Source organism: Nerophis lumbriciformis, linkage group LG27 (assembly GCF_033978685.3).
Source record: "Nerophis lumbriciformis linkage group LG27, RoL_Nlum_v2.1, whole genome shotgun sequence".
Classification (NCBI taxonomy): Eukaryota; Metazoa; Chordata; class Actinopteri; order Syngnathiformes; family Syngnathidae; genus Nerophis; species Nerophis lumbriciformis.
This window is the reverse complement of record NC_084574.2, coordinates 8927814-8945604: the sequence shown is the minus strand read 5'-3', so window position 1 is coordinate 8945604 and position 17791 is coordinate 8927814. Positions and strand designations below refer to the sequence as shown.

Genomic DNA, 17791 nt, shown 5'->3' with positions numbered 1-17791 from the left:
CCTGGGCCGCACTTTGGACACCACTGCTTTAGCGCAAAAACAATTACTGGACGAGATTCCTGTTAGCTCCGCCCACTACATTTGATGGCTGAGTCTGACAGATCCAAATCCATGAAGCTACCTCACAAGTTCATTAAGTAAATAATTAACCCTGTAACACCCCTTGTTGTAAAATTACAACGTTACCTTTAACCATCCTAAAAAACAATCCGTTATATATTTTTTAATTTTTTGACCACATTTACATAGTCATTGGGTCCTATTGTTCAGTCTCACAAGGCTATTGGATCGTAAATTTGTTTATAAGTCACGACTTCTGGTCATGAACTCACACAACCTCTCAAGGTTTCCTTCGAACAACATCTATTTGTTTCATTGGACTGTATTCATCAGATTCAAGTAAGTAAAATGTCTTTTATATTTTTTTGGTTGTTATTACAATGTCTAGAGCAGGGGTAGGGAACCTATGGCTCTCGAGCCAGATGTGGCTCTTTTGATGACTGCATCTGGCTCTCAGATCAATCTTAGCTGACATCGCATAACACGATAAGTAATAAATAATTCACAGTGTTAAAAATAACATTCAAAATATAAAACATTCTAATGCATTTTAATCCTTCCATCCGTTTTCTACCGCACCTGTTCAAGAAGTCGCATTAATGGTAAGAAGTATTTTATCTATTATTGGTTAGTTTCAGAATAACAATGTTATTAAAAAGAAAAAGAAACTTATTATACTCTAAAAATGTTGGTCTTACTTAAAAATGCACGCATTTAGCTGTATTCAGTTTAAAAAAATATTATACGGCTCTTACGGAAATACATTTTAAAATATTTGGCTCTCTCAGCCAAAAAGGTTCCCGACCCCTGGTCTAGAGCATGTACATATGTAGTTATTGTGGAACAGATGTATCAAATTTCATTTAGAGCTTGTTATATAATTGTTGCAATTATACAACACTGGGTGAATGTGGTAGTCAAAATTCTGGCTTGTTGCAGAGGGCTCAAACAGGTAGTATTCCCTCCACTACATCACTGCCTGAAGTATTTTCTCCATACATGGATAGTATACATTCTACCCTTGTGTTGTGTTCAAATGCCTCCGACAACATCGTAGTCAAATATTTTTTTTTTTTTAGGTTTTTCTATATTTGGGTCTTACAGGGTTAAACATTTTTTTATATTAACAAATGCATAATTAGTTGGATATTGACATAAATATTAAACTATTTAAATAAATAAATATTATTTTACATGAAATCAATTAATGATACATTTAATAACACATGCATTTTATTAATGACAACTTCAGTTATGACACATTTAAGTAATAATTAATTGCGTGTACTAATTATTATTATTTATTAATAATGTAGCCCCATCCATAGGACAGGGCTGGCAAGTAAAGCATCCTGATTGGCAACCAGGAAAAGGTGTGTCCTGATTATTTCCAATCAGGTTCAGGTGGGAGAGGCAGCGCTCAGGCCAGAGGAGAAGTGGCCGGAATGGAAGACAAAGAGCAAGTGGGATAAAGGACACCAAACTGGGGTCAAGACCGCAGCAAAGCTCGTATGAAGTCTGAAACGAGGCCAAATGCTGGTTTTGTCACCTGAAGAGAGGACAGAAGGTGTTGCAGCCAATTTGTTCCTGTTTTGGAGACATTCTGAAGAGGTGAACTGGACTCGGTGAGTGGAAGGAATGTTTTATTGAGTTTGAGTCGTGAAAGGTAATATATGCTAAGGTAATGAATTTGTGTCTTACTAGGGACTGGTACCGTTCACATTTCAATTCCCCGTACCTTAAAACTGAAACCGGTACTCAATGGTAGCAATTTTTAGTACTTTTTTTTGTGTGTGTTGTTAAATATCAATTGTTTTTGATGGTAAAATCTCATTTTTTATAGAAACATTTTTAAGGATGAGCTGCTGTCTGGGTGATAGATCTCGTTTTATTGTGACATTTGTCAGTCTCAATTAGAGTTGCAAGTCCATGGTGTTCCATGGCAGTAATATCTGGCAGTGTTTTTCAACCTTTTTTGAGCCAAGGCACATTTTTTGCGTTGACAGTAAAAAGTCGTTGTCACCATTGTTGGATATGACTTTAAAGCATAACCAAGCATGCATGAATATAGCTCTTGTCTCAAAGTAGGTGTACTGTCACCACCTGTCACATCACCCCCTGACTCATTTGGAGTTTTTTGCTGTTTTCCTGTGTGTAGTGTTTTAGTTCTTGTCTTGCGCTCCTATTTTGGTGGCTTTTTCTCTTTTTTTGGTATTTTCCTGTAGCAGTTTCATGTCTTCTTTGAGCGATATTTCCCGCATCTACTTTGTTTTAGCAATCAAGAATATTTCAGTTGTTTTTATCCTTCTTTGTGGGGACATTGTTGATTGTCATGTCATGTTCGGATGTACATTGTGGACGCCGTCTTTGCTCCACAGTAAGTCTTTGCTGTCGTCCAGCATTCTGTTTTTGTTTACTTTGTAGCCAGTTTAGTTTCGTTCTGCATAGCCTTCCCTAAGCTTCAATGCCTTTTCTTAGGAGCACTCACCTTTTGTTTATTTCTGGTTTAAGCATTAGATACCTTTTTACCTGCACACTGCCTCCCGCTACCGGCTGCCACCTACTGACATGGAAGAGTATTACACGGTTACTCTGCCGAGCTCTAGACAGCACCGACACTCAACAACAACACATCATTTGCAGACTATAATTACTGGTTTGCAAAAAATATTTTTAACCCAAATAGGTGAAATTAGATAATCTCCCACGGCACACCAGACTGTATCTCATGGCACACTAGTGTGCCGCGGCACAGTGGCTGAAAAACACTGGTATATGGTGTCAGTTCAGTCTGTGCGGTCTCGTCTTTTTTTGTGCCCTAAAAAGTGTTAATACTGTAAGTTTTGCACTTGTTACGCACCAGCTGTTTGATTGTCATGTGTACCTTGATTGTAGTTTTCATTTACAAATTTTGAGGTGTTGTAATGGCCATGTAAAACGGCTAATGCTAATCAGTAGCATGTCAATAGCGAAGCCAATGTGTGCTAGCATCAAGCTAGCGCAGTTTTGGAAAAGTGGAGCCTCATTTAACTTACGTTGGGGCGGGTTTTGAGTCAGTTTCTTTGTTGGCATTGAAATTTGCAACATTTGTCAAACTCAAGGCTCCGGGGCCAGATTTGGCCCGCCACATAATTTTATATGGCCCGCAAACGCCTGGAAAATAAAGTACTCTATTTTCTTACGAAAGGTATTCCTTCTTTCCATTTTGACAGAAAAAATATATGTAACGCATGAAATTGCATATCTTTTAAAACTTCAATATTATCCAATATTGCAACAAATATATTATACTTTCCAAATGTTAAAATAAAAATAAATACTTAAAAATCTGCTGGACTTATGATTTCTAAGCAAGTTATCCATGAAATTGTACAATGTAAAATTTACGGTGTTTTTTACAGAATGCCACAGTAAATAAAAAAAATAAAAAAAAACTCAACCAATCTTTTTTTTTACTGTAAAAATGTTGTCGGCTGAGCTGCAAATTTTTGCCTGAAAAATGTACGGTTGTTTTTATGGCACATTACTGTGAATGAAAAAAACAGTACAACTTGTTTTTAACTGTAAAAAGTTTAAAAAGTTTACGCTGCGGACGGGCGGTGGTGGTGATGGTTGCTGCGGTGATACCAGCGGTTGGCATCGCTGTGTTGGGTTGGAGTGGTTGGGGGACTGTGGCTGGTGTCTGTGCGCTTGTGGGGTTGTGGGGATGGCTGGCGTTGGCTTGCCGGCTGGTTTGGGGGCTGGCAGGCGGACGGGATGCATTGGCTTCTTCCCCCGTTGGGGGGCTCCTTCCCCTGGCCGGGACTCGTATGGGCACGTTGCTGTGTGGATGGCCGGGATGCGGTGTTTGCATTGGGCGTGGGGGCTGTGCGGTTTCTTTGCGTTTGGTTGCCGGTATGGGCTCTGCAGGGTTGGGTTGGGGCGGGCGGGGGCTGGCTTTGTTTGGCGGGGGGAGGGGCTCGTGTGGCGTCACGTCAAAGTGGTCTGGTGTGGGTCACGGGCTGTGGCGGGGGGTGGCGGCCTCCTGGCCGTAGTTCCTGGTTGTCGGCCGCGTGGACTGGGGGGATGTCCGGGCCCTCTACTCCTCCTACTTATAGCGCACACAGTCACACATATATAGGACTTTGGGGATTGTCCTGCGGGGAGGCATGGCGGGGGGTTGAGGATGCCTCCAATGGGGCTCCAGTCCTCCTTTCTTGTCCCCTGCTCGTCCATCCCTCAATCTTAGCTGCATATTAGACACTTAGGATTTGGGGGGCTTGGTTTGGTTGGGACCCACCATGACCTTGATGTCCCCCAATTTTAATCGCATTATTAGTTCCCACAAGCATACATATCTCACTCACGCTACAGTACACACATCAATAGGGACTGGAGGTCGGCTGTAACGGCTGACCTCCTAATTTTAACTACACAGTAGACACTCTGGGGGCCTTGTACACATGCATGGGGGGTTTGGGGTTCGACGCACCCCTCATTGCCTCGTCGGCCGGCGGGGACTGCGGTCTGGTGGCCTGCCAGGCTTTTATTCATTTATTATTGTTATATATATATTTTTTATTTTTAATGTATTTATTATTTTTATTTTTATTATTACTCATTTTTATTTTATTTTATTTTTTAAATTTTATTTTTTATTTTATTTTTTTATTTTTATTTTATTTCATTTTTTTTTAATCTTATTATTTATTTGTGTGTGGCGTCGCGCGGGTCTCACTTCCTGTTGGATGGGGTCCGTGCCCGTGTGGCCCGACCTTGCGCTGTGGGGTCTCTGTTGGTGACTTGGTGTGGTGGCGGCGCAGCCCCCGTGTCTGGTCTGGATGCTGTGTCCCGGTTGTTTGGGCGGTGGTGTGTTTGTGCGGGTTTGGGTTGGGGTGGGGGGCCTTTTGGTTGGGGGGGTTGTTGGTGTCTCTTGTTTGCGTGTTGGCGTTCGGGCTGACCGGCGGGCTGGCGCCGGCTGGTCTCCGTGGCCCTGGTGGCGTGTGGTTGCTGGTCGCAGTTTTTCTTTGATCGCTTTAATTTGATTGGCTGGTGCTGGCTGTCTGGGGTTATTGCGGCTGCTGTTTCTGCTGCCGTTTGTTTGTGGTGTGGGCGCCCGTGGCTGCTGGGTCTGGTGCAGGGGTGTGGCTGATGTTGTGACTGGTGGCAGCGCGCGCGCGTGATGGCTGTCGGGGCTGACGAACTGTGTATATGTATGTATATGTGTGTGTATGTATGTATGTTTATATATGTGTATGTGTACATATGTGTATATATGTGTATGTGTGGGTATGTATACGTGTATGTGTGTATGTGTATGTGTATGTGTGTATGTATGTATGTATGTATGTATATTTCTGGGGGTACGCTCTGGGCCTGCCTGTCAGACGGGGGTCGACGCCTCAGGCTACTGCATCCGAACTGCGTGTCTGGAGCTCCTGGGTCCCGCTGTCCATCCCTTCCGGGTGCCCGTCTTGGTTGGGGCCTGTTGGGCCTAGTCCCTGCGTCTATTGTGGTAGCTTGGTGCTGCAAGGTATTCCGAGGTGCTGCGAGTCGGCCAGTTGCTGGGGTAGTGACCTTGTTTGTCAGCATGTCTGTGATCTTCTTTTAATTCTTTTTTTTTTAAATTAATTAATTAATTTATTTATTTATTTATTTATTTTTAAAATATATTTTATTAATATTATTTTTTAATTTTTCCCCTCCCTCAGGGGGGGGCTCGGCGGGGCGGTTGCTGGTTGTTCCATCTCCATCGTTGGGGTCCCTGCGGGTGGGGTGGGTGGTTCCCGTGGCCCTGTGCCTGGGTGGTCCTGCGGCGGCCGGTTTGGGTGGGGTGGCCGGGGGCTGGCCTCGCCGCGCTCTCCGGGGGTGGGGGGTGGGCTCGTGGGGGCCCGGTTGCCGGTGGGGCGGGGGCGGTCTTCCCGTCCGGTTGCGGGGAGTCTCTGGGTCCTTCGGGCGGGGCGTCTCGCCTTTCTGCCCGTGTGGGGTGTGGTCTCTCGCTGGCTTGGGGTCTGGCTGTCCCCTGCTTTTCTCGTGCCCTGTCCTCCGCCGGGTGCGTCTGTCTGCGGCCTGCTGCTGGCCCTTGTGGGCGGTACGGTGGGTCGGGCTCTGGGGTTCCTGTCGCTGGCCGGCTTGGCTGCGTGGGGGCGGTGGTCCCTGGTTCCCTGGGCACCACGCCTCCTGTTTGTGGGTTGGGCTCTCGGGGGTGATGGGGCCGTGCTCTGGCTCCCACGCACTCTGGGAGTCGAATGTATTGTACATGCAAATTCACGTATGCTCACATACGTACATAGGTACCTACGCTCCCACATACATACACAAATACAGTACATATTTACCTACCTAATGTTCGTACATCCACACGCACATTCAATATACAAACATACACATACACATACTGTACATATACATTCACTGTACAAACACATATACACATTCTGTACATATACATTCATTGTACAAACACATATACACATTCTGTACATATACAAGTACATATGCATACTTACACTCATGCACATAATCACGTTTCATCAAACATATATTAACGTTGTTGCCCTAGGGTAAACTGGGTGTAACACATGGCACACTGACAAAGCTTAACCTATTGTGACTATAACAATCTACAAGGTTAATGTAGGTTGCTTCTCTTTCTCCCCCTCCATTTTTCTGCATTCTTTCGTATCTCAAGTTATCATTACGTATATGTATTGTTGCATTTAAACAACTGTATTGTTGATAATAAAGGTAAATTATTGGTATTGTTCATTATCAATAGCGCTATTTCTATTGGTATTTGTATTGATCCATTTGTAGTGTAATAATGCTCATTGTCATTTCTGTATTATTTTTTATTTTTCGCTAACTGCTTATTTGCTATTACTTTTACCATCATATTTGTACATGTCATATTTGCTGATGTTGCTCTATTGTTGTTGTTGTTGTTGTTTGCTGTTGTTGTTTTTGTCTCTCTGTCTAATCCCCCTCTTGTCCCCACAATTTCCCCCTCTGTCTTCTTTTTTTTTTCTCTTTCTATCCCCTCCTGCTCCGGCCCGGCTGCACTAAATGATAATATAAATACATTTAATAAAGTCAAATACAAATAAGGCAACAAGAGAAGTATCCTACACTTCTCTTTTGTAAAGTAAATCTGAACAGCCGACATGGGCATCTACATCAACTATATGATTTGCCTGAGAAGCTGGACAGGACATTAAAAAAAAAAAAAAAAAAAAAAAAAAAAAAAAAAAAACTGTAAAAAGTTTTTCAGAATGAACAAAAAACTGTTTTTCCATTTGCAATAAGTAATATGTTGTCAAACAACTGAGTTTTACGGTAAAATTCTGGCGACTAAGTTACCATTTTTCCCCGTAAAATGTAAAAACAAAAATAAAAAAAATACTGTATATTTTACAGTGAAATTCTGGCGACTAAATTATCATATTTTCCCCGTAAAATGTTATAAAGAAAAAAAACACTGTATATTTTACAGTCAAATTCTGGCGATTAAGTTACCATTTTTTTCCCGTGAAATGTTGTAAAAAAAACAAAAAAAAACACTGTATATTTTACAGTTAAATTCTGGCGACTAAGTTACCATTTTTTTCCCCGTAAAATGTTATAAAAAAAAAAAAACACTGTAAATTTTACAGTCAAATACTGGCGATTAAGTTACCATTTTTTCCCTGTAAAGTGTTGTAAAAAAAAACCACTGTATATTTTACGGTTAAACTCTGGTGACTAAGTTACCATTTTTTCCCCGTAAAATGTTGTAAAAAAAAAACCCTACCGTATATTTTAAAGTTAAATTCTGGCGACTAAGTTACCATTTAAAAAAAAAACAAAAAAAAAAAAAAAAAAACTCCACTGTATATTTTACAGTTAAATTCTGGAGACTAAGTTACCATTTTTTTCTTGTAAAATGTAATCAATAAAAAAATAAAAACACTATGTTTTACAGCTAAATTCTGGAGACTAAGTGACCATTTTTTCTTGTAAAATGTAATAAAAAACACTATATTTTACAGTTAAATTCAGGCAACTAAGTTACCATTTTTTTCCCTGTAAAATATTATAAAGTAAAAAAAACACTGTATATTGTCCAGTCAAACTCTGCCATCTACCATTTTTTTCCCATAAAATGTTGTAAAAAAAAACAAACAACCACTGTATATTTTCACAGTTGAATTCTGGCGACTAATTTACCATTTTTTTCTTGTAATAAGTAAAAAAAAAAACAAAAAAAAAAACACTGTATATTTTACAGTTAAATTCTGGCGACTAAGTCAACATTTTTTTCTTGTAAAATGTAATAAAAAATAAAAAAACACCCCACTGTATATTTTACAGTTAAATTCTGGCGACTAAGTTACCATTTTTTTCTTGTAAAATGTAATACAAAAAAAAATTCTGGCGAATAAGTTACCATTTTTTTCCCGTAAAATTTTATAAAAAAAAAAACAAAACACTATATTTTACAGTAAAATTCTGGCGATTGATTTACCTTTTTTTCCCGTAAAATGTTGTAAAAAAAAAACCCAACGTATATTTTAAAGTTAAATTCTGGCGACTAAGTTACCATTTAAAAAAAAAACAAAAAAAAAACAAATAAAACTCCACTGTATATTTTACGGTTAAATTCTGGCGACTAAGTTACCATTTTCCCCCGTAAAATGTTATAAAAGAAAAAAAACACTGTATATTTTCACAGTTGAATTCTGGCGACTAAGTTACAATTTTTTTCTTGTAATAAGTAAAAAACAAACAAAAAAAACCCACTGTATATTTTACAGTTAAATTCTGGCGATTAAGTCAACATTTTTTTCTTGTAAAATGTAATAAAAACAAAAAAACAAACCCACTGTATATTTTACAGTTAAATTCTGGCGACTAAGTTACCATTTTTTTCTTGTAAAATGTAATACAAAAAAAAATTCTGGCGAATAAGTTACCATTTTTTTCCCGTAAAATTTTATTAAAAAACAAACAAAAAACACTATTTTACAGTAAAATTCTGGCGACTAAGTTACCATTTAAAAAAACAAAAAAAAACAAATAAAACTCCACTGTATATTTTACGGTTAAATTCTGGCGACTAAGTTACCATTTTCCCCCGTAAAATGTTATAAAAGAAAAAAACACTGTATATTTTACAATAAAATTCTGGCGATTAAGTTACCATTTTTTCCCTGTAAAATGTTGTAAAAAAAACCTCACTGTATATTTTAAAGTTAAATTCTGGCGACTAAGTTACCATTTAAAAAAACAAAAAAAAACAAATAAAACTCCACTGTATATTTTACAGTAAAACTCTGGTGACTAAGTTACCATTTTTTTCCAGTAAAATGTTGTAAAAAAAAAAACGTATATTTTAAAGTTAAATTCTGGCGACTAAGTTACCATTTATAAAAAAATAAATAAATAAAAAAAATAAATAAAATAAACTCCACTGTATATTTTACAGTTAAATTCTGGAGACTAAGTTACCATTTTTTTCTTGTAAAATGTAATAAATACAAAAATATAAACACTGTATATTTTACAGCTAAATTCTGGAGACTAAGTGACCATTTTTTTCTTGTAATAAGTAAAAAAACAACAACAACAAAAACACTGTATATTTTACAGTTAAATTCTGGCGACTAAGTCAACATTTTTTTCTTGTAAAATGTAATAAATAAAAAAAAACACCCCACTGTATATTTTACAGTTAAATTCTGGCGACTAAGTTACCATTTTTTTCTTGTAAAATGTAATAATAAAAAAAAAACACCCCACTGTATATTTTACAGTTAAATTCTGGCGAATAAGTTACCATTTTTTTCTTGTAAAATGTAATACAAAAAAAATTCTGGCGAATAAGTTACCATTTTTTTCCCGTAAAATTTTATAAAAAAAAACAAAAAACACTATTTTACGGTAAAATTCTGGCGATTGATTTACCTTTTTTTTTCCGTAAAATGTTGTAAAAAAAAAACCAACGTATATTTTAAAGCGACTAAGTTACCATTTAAAAAACCAAAAAAAACCAAATAAAACTCCACTGTATATTTTACGGTTAAATTCTGGCGACTAAGTTATTATTTTCCCCCGTAAAATGTTATAAAAGAAAAAAAACACTGTATATTTTACAGTAAAATTCTGGCGATTAAGTTACCATTTTTTCCCCCCGTAAAATGTTGTGTAAAAAAAAATTCTGGGGATGGAGTTGCCAGTTTTTTTTAATGTAAAACATACAGATTTATTTTTTACAGTGTAGTTAAAAAAGTATACAATCAAATTCAGAGGCAAATTCCTATGTTGTTCACTGTTACAAGCGGTCCTCTGAGGGCAGGCATAACTGTGATGTGGCCCTCAATGAAAAGGAGTTAGTAACAGGTAGTTTGGCTGCGTTTGCTCTCAGGGCTGCTGGAGTGATCGCCATAAGCCGCCAGATTTTTACGTGAATCAGTTGGAAAGACGAGATCCGGTCGGTGCCAAAAAAAGTCCCAGAGTCCGTAGCCACGCCTGTGTCTTATGGTAAAATAATGAAGCCCACGGTCTAAGATCCTAAGGAAACGGTGTCAGTGTATGGCCAAGTGAAACATTTACATTTGCAAAAATTACATCCTAAAATGTTTTCAGTTATTTCACCTTTTTTTGTTAAGTACATAACTCCACGTGTGTTCATTCATAGTTTTGATGTGACAATCTACAATGTAAATAGTCATGAAAATAAAGAAAACCCATTGAATGAGAAGGTGTGTCCAAACTATTGGCCTGTACTGTGTATAAATTTGCAAAAATAATATAATAAAACAAAAGTTGACATTTTACAAAATTAAAAACAGTTTGTACAAATAACTTTTAAGTTACACTAGTTTTTAATTTTGTAAAATTTGATTGTATTTTCACAACTCTGAAAACTTTAACATTTGCTAAAATGACAATTGCGAAAGAAAAAGTTACAAAAGTAAATAGTTGTTGCAAAATAGTTGTTACATGTACATTAAGTTGAGTAGTTTTTACACTTGTAGTTTTGCCTCAAAAACACACATTTACAAATACTTTAACACGTTTACATGCGAAACATTTACATTTGCAAAAATTACATCCTAAAATGTTTTCAGTTATTTCACCTTTTTTTTTGAGTACATACCGTATTTTTCGGACTATAAGTTGCAGTTTTTTTCATAGTTTGACTTATACTCAGGAGCGACTTATGTGTGAAATTAACACATTACCGTAAAATATCAAATAATATTATGTAGCTCATTCACGTAAGAGACTAGACGTATAAGATTTCATGGGATTTAGCGATTAGGAGTGACAGATTGTTTTGTAAACGTATAGCATGTTCTATATGTTATAGTTATTTGAATGACTCTTACCATAATATGTTACGTTAACATACCAGTTGGTTATTTATGCCTCATATAACGTACACTTATTCAGCCTGTTGTTCACTATTCTTTATTTATTTTAAATTGCCTTTCTAATGTCTATTCTTGGTGTTGGCTTTCATCAAATACATTTCCCCAAAAAATGCGACTTATATGTTTTTTTCCTTCTTTATTATGCATTTTCGGCCGGAGCAACTTATACTCCGAAAAATACGATAACTCCACATGTGTATGGCCAAGTGTTATAATGTTTGAGTTGCCTTGGTAGAGAGCCGCATAAAGAGTGGATTTTAAAAGCTGCTGTGCTAATGTTGACAATTACAGCTCTATCAACAAGCGAAGAGGTGTCCAGTTTGCATATGAAGTGACGAGAAAGGACCCGGTGGCTTGGCGTTGACTCAGCAAATAGCAATTTAATTGGGAAAATAATTCCCCAGCTGTTGTTTGACTTGGGCGCGCGGACGTGACCACTAAATAATTCAACTCGCGAGCCGGAAACAAAATTAATGGACCCGATGTGGGACGAGACCTAGCAAGCAGACCCTCTCTCTAACAGACCTGACAAGAAGATCTGTGCTCGGACGCCTCATTGATCTTGGTGACAACGGGCTGCCCAGGGCCTTTCCGGCAAAGCGAAGACGTATCGACGTGTAGGACGGGAGCGCAGGGGTCTTTGGAGGCAGAGCTGAGTCTTCATTCTCTATTAACGTTAGGACTGAATGGGATGTGGCCTCAAGTGTCCTGACAACTTCCATTCAAGACTACATTTGATGTCCGCCGCACCACAGCTTAGGACTGGTCGTATTAGTGAGCAGTGTTGGGTTAGTTACTGAAAACCAGTAACTAGTTACAGTTACTAGTTACTTTATTTCAAAAGTAACTCAGTTACTAACTCAGTTACTTAAACCAAAAAGTAATGCGTTACTGTGAAAAGTAACTATTTAGTTACTTATATATATATTTTTTAATTTTTTTAAGGCCCCATTTAATGCCCTTTTAGCCTTCATTTTAGTACTGTTATTGCACTGGAGAATAATACAATCTGTTGTTCAACTTGACATGCATTTGCATCATTGAACTCTGCTAAGCAATGTGCTCTACATACAACACACAAAGACAAAGATATGTTTTAAAGGGCCAATTTGTTTCAGACCAGAACAAATTGACAAAACTATTTTAAATAGCTGCAACTTAACATACATAAGTAACAAACAGCATAATAACAACATAGCTGTAAAACAAGAAAGGCACACACTACATACATAAAGCCTAACCAGGCGTTTTCTCAAGGAATTCTGAAATAAAATCATGTCTGAAGCCCAGAACACTCTACACATTTCCCCACTTAGTTTAGAGAAAAGGAAATATTAGCCTGGCCCACTAGTATCCCTCTTTAGGTTTGTGAACTTTATAGTCTAAACATTTAGAGTGATGTGATAATCAAACACTCTAAAAGTTTAAAATGAAAGAGTATATAAGAGAATTGACAGAGTGTGTGTACCTTCAGTGTCCAGTGCCTCGTTAAAATCCAGCCGCTGTTGGAGGTGGAGGTGAGTGTGTCTCTTTACTAGCTTCGTCGAAGCATGTTGTTTTTGTCGCTGTTTCAGCATATTTGAAACTTACATTCAGCTAAAATGTTCTTTTCTTTGTGGTCGATAAAAGAAACGTACTGAAAATATCTCCATTTTAAGAAACTCGGCTTCGGGGTTCGCCATGACGTCTTGATAGTAGACACAGACACGCCCCCTCCCACACACACACACTCACACACACACACGTACACACAGACAGCGCGCGGCGCGCCTCTTTTTCGTCGCCTCTTCAGCAGCGACACTCAGATCTTCTCAGTTTCTAGCCGATACTACATAAAAAATAACGCAAAATAACGCAGTAACGCATCATGTAGTAACGGTAACGGAGTTACTGAATATAAAAAATAACGCGTTAGATTACTAGTTACCGCCGATAATAACGGCGTTACAGTAACGCGTTACTTTGTAACGCGTTAGTCCCAACACTGTTAGTGAGCGACAAACTTTTCCATAGCGGTTGTTAATTGTTGTCTGAACTGAATCGCAAGATGGATCACATCATGGAGAAGTTTGCTGAAAAGGAACATTTAATTGAATTTGGAGAAAAGCCAGCATGGACAAATAGAGCAGACAAGTCATTGTTTGTTTTCAATTCTGGCGGCTAAGTTACCATTTTTTTCTTGTAAAATGTAATAAAAAAACCACTGTATATTTTACAGTCAAATTCTGGCGATTAAGTTACCATTTTTTTTCCTGTAAAATTTTGTAAAAAAAAAAAACACTGTATATTTTACAATTAAATTCTGGCGATTAAGTTACAATTTTTTCCCCGTAAAATGTTATAAATAAAAAAACACACTGTAAATTTTACAGTCAAATTCTGGCGATTAAGTTACCATTTTTTCCCCGTAAAATGTTGTAAAAAAACCCCCACTGTATATTTTACAGTTAAATTCTGGCGACTAAGTTACCATTTTTTTCCCGTAAAATGTTGTAAAAAAAACAAACCCCACCGTATATTTTGAAGTAAAATTCTGGCGACTAAACAATGACTTGTCTGCTCGCGGAAAACAAACATCCTAATCTACGATTTGACTCCCTCGAATGGCCTTGACGCTGTGTTATCAGGAACAGGCTGTTCTGAAAAACATCCCCGAGGACACCTCAACGATAGACGCTTTGACCTCCCTCTTTATTCAACGACACCTAGAGTCGAACTCTTGCAGATCGGCCTCAGTCTACAAAAACATTACACATCACACCCAAGACAATTGGGCACACACGCACACACCCCACCTCCCCCACCCCACGCCTTCACCACCGCTTGTTTGCTCCAACTCCCCCTCCGTCTGTTGCGAGTTTGTCGTGATTAAATGTAATGTGTTTATGTTTGCATCGCAAATTAGTTTTTTTTCCCTTGGACTCAGTCTGGACCCCCTTCCGAGGGTCCAGACTTTGACTGATATTTTTTTTACTCTTCCCCCCTTTTCCAATGTCACCTTTTTCCTACCTTTTTTTTAAGGAGCGCCGTAAAAATGGCTGACCCATTGGCAGTCCCGTCTTGTCTCCCTGTAACGTTACAGTATGTCTGCTCTTAGTGGGACTGTGCCGAAAATGTACTTTTCAGTTCTTATGTGTCTTGTGCATGTTAAGAATTGGCAATAAATCATCTTGAATCTGGAATCCTAATGAGTAGAGATTCTGAATAGAAATAATCAATCAATCAATCAAAGTTTGCTTATATAGCCCTAAATCACGAGTGTCTCAAAGGGCTGCACAAGCCACGACGACATCCTCGGCTCAGATCCCCATAAGGGCAAGAAAAAACTCAACCCAATGGGATGACAATACCATTGGGTGGAGTTTCATACCGTATTTTCCGGACTATAAGCCTCAACTTTTTTCCCCACGCTTTAAAACCCGCGGCTTATAAAACGGTGCGTCAAATAACTGATTTTTCTTCGCTAACGGCCATGATGTTTTGTATTCAACAAATACACTGAACAGAAATATAAACTACAGATGTCCGATAATATCAGAATGCCGATATTATTGGCCGATAAATGCTTTAAAATGTATTATCGGAAATTATCGGTATCGGTTTCAAAAAGTAAAATTTATGACTGTTTTTAAAACGCCGCTGTGTACACGGACGTAGGGAGAACTACAGAGTGCCAATAAACTTTAAAGGCACTGCCTTTGCGTGCCGGCCCAATCACATAATATCTACGACTTTTCACACACACAAGTGAATGCAAGGCATACTTGGTCAACAGCCATGCAGGTCCCACTGAGGGTGGCCGTATAAACAACTTTAACACTGTTACAAACACAGTGGAGTTTTACGAGCCTTAGTCTTGGTAGGTTTAAAAAAAAACTTTTGTCTTCTTGTCAGGAACTCAATGTAATACAAAGTTTTTGTGATCATTTAGAAACAATTATTCTAACACTAACCCTATGGAGCGTCACAACGACTGGGATGACGGAAGAAGGCTGCAGCAGAAAAGGGTCCCCAGTCATCTTGGACTCCATGCCACTGTCAAGGATCGTGTGGTGACTGTCTGTGCACCAGTCTCCCCACGTTAAACAAAGTCACACACAGGCATCCTCCATAAAGGGATACCCCCCCTATGAGGAGGACCGTCATACTCGTTCGAGTGACCGCCGATGACATTGTCAATCAATCAATCAATCAATCAATGTTTATTTATATAGCCCTAAATCACAAGTGTCTCAAAGGGCTGCACAAGCCACAACGACATCCGCGGTTCAGCGCCCACATAAGGGCAAAGAAAAACTCACAACCCAGTGGGACGTCGATGAGTGGCTATGAGAAACCTTGGAGAGGACCGCAAATGTGGGTAACCCCCGCCCCCTTTAGGGGAGACCGGGTGCAATGGACGTTGAGTGGGTCTGACATAATATTGTGAAAGTCCAGTCCATAGTGGATATAACATAATAGTGAGAGTCCAGTCCATAGTGGATCTAACATAATAGTGAGAGTCCAGTCCATAGTGGATCTAACATAATAGTGTGAGAGTCCAGTCCATAGTGGATCTAACATAATAGTGTGAGAGTCCAGTCTATATTAGATCTAACATAATAGTGTGAGAGTTCAGTCCATAGTGGATCTAACATAATAGTGAGAGTCCAGTCCATAGTGGATCTAACATAATAGTGAGAGTCCAGTCCATAGTGGATCTAACATAATAGTGTGAGAGTACAGTCCATAGTGGATCTAACATAATAGTGAGAGTCCAGTCCATAGTGGATCTAATATAATAGTGAGAGTCCAGTCCATAGTGGATCTAACATAATAGTGTGAGAGTCCAGTCCATAGTGGATCTAACATAATAGTGTGAGAGTCCAGTCCATAGTGGATCTAACATAATAGTGAGCGCCCAGTCCATAGTGGATCTAACATAATAGTGAGAGTTCAGTCCATAGTGGATCTAACATAATAGTGAGTGTCCAGTCCATAGTGGATCTAACATAATAGTGAGAGTCCAGTCCATAGTGGATCTAACATAATAGTGTGAAAGTCCAGTCCATAGTGGATCTTAACATAATAGTGAGAGTCCAGTCCATAGTGGATCTAACATAATAGTGTGAGAGTCCAGTCCATAGTGGATCTAACATAATATTGTGAAAGTCCAGTCCATAGTGGATCTAACATAATAGTGAGAGTCCAGTCCATAGTGGATCTAACATAATAGTGTAAGAGTCCAGTCCATAGTGGATCTAACATAATATTGTGAGAGTCCAGTCCATAGTGGATCTAACATAATAGTGAGAGTCCAGTCCATAGTGGATTTAACATAATAGTGAGAGTCCAGTCCATAGTGGATCTAACATAATAGTGAGAGTTCAGTCCATAGTGGGGCCAGCAGGAGACCATCCCAAGCGTAGACGGGTCAGTGGCGCAGAGATGTCCCCAACTGATGCACAGGCGAGCGATCTACCCCGGGTCCAGACTCTGGGAGCCAAGTATTTTCTAAGCTGGTCCTTGGTGAAAAAAGTTTGAGAACAACTGCACTAGATGATCCTAATCATTTATTTCCAAACTTTTGCAAAAAGTGGATGAAGTTTCTTGGCACCTAAATGTCAAAAGTAATGGGTCTCCCCGAACAAAAATGTGTGAACAGGTGACAGGCAAAGACTTTAATGACTCCAAAGAGCGAACATTGTCAATTTCCCAACCGCATTAGGGAGTTAAACCTCTGAGGTTCCACTGAAACTCCAATCCCGAATGTGGAACTTGCAGATACTTTCAATCCTCACGACGGAGGACCCGTTAGAGAGTGGGCAGATAGGTACGCTCGCTGGCAAGGTGGCCTCAGCAGAACCCTCCACTCCCGCCTCCGCCTCCTCGCTTGCCTCCAGGCTGTCTGCAAGCCCTCCACGGTGGCGTGGCGCTGACAGGAAACAAGAATAGAACAAGAAGGGCGGTGTACGAGACGCTGGTGCAGATAAACAAGGAGACGTTGATGGAGGACAAGAACATTGGAGAGGACGTGGAAGGAAGGGAAGAGGAAAATGTGTTCCAAGGAGGAGCGTTGTTCACTTGAAAGTATGCTGCTCATTTAGGGCCTGAGCACTTAGTGAGCACCACTTATGTTTAGTAATAGTTTTAGTCTGTGCTTTTCCTCACTTTCTACTCTCATTAAACCTTGGAAGTGTGGCAGGTCTAAGGATGGACACTGTTGGTTGGTACCTGAGAATCTATAACGGTACCAATTTTGGGTACTTTTGTGCTGCTTTTGATGACAAAAATCGCATTTTTTAAATGAGCTGATAATGAAAACTGCCGTGGAGTTATATCTTTTTCATTTATCGTTT

The 17791-nt window shown here is 39.0% G+C and overlaps 1 protein-coding gene across 1 annotated transcript in view; it reads left to right on the top strand.

The window, feature by feature from the left end:
- Positions 1–1462: 1462 nt before the first annotated feature.
- inpp4b (inositol polyphosphate-4-phosphatase type II B) overlaps positions 1463–17791 on the top strand; it is a 621310-nt gene continuing 604981 nt past the window's right edge. Inside the window, exon 1 of the mRNA XM_061922951.2 lies at positions 1463–1685. The gene's annotated coding sequence lies outside the window, so the exon portion shown is untranslated. The remainder of the gene's footprint in view (positions 1686–17791) is intronic.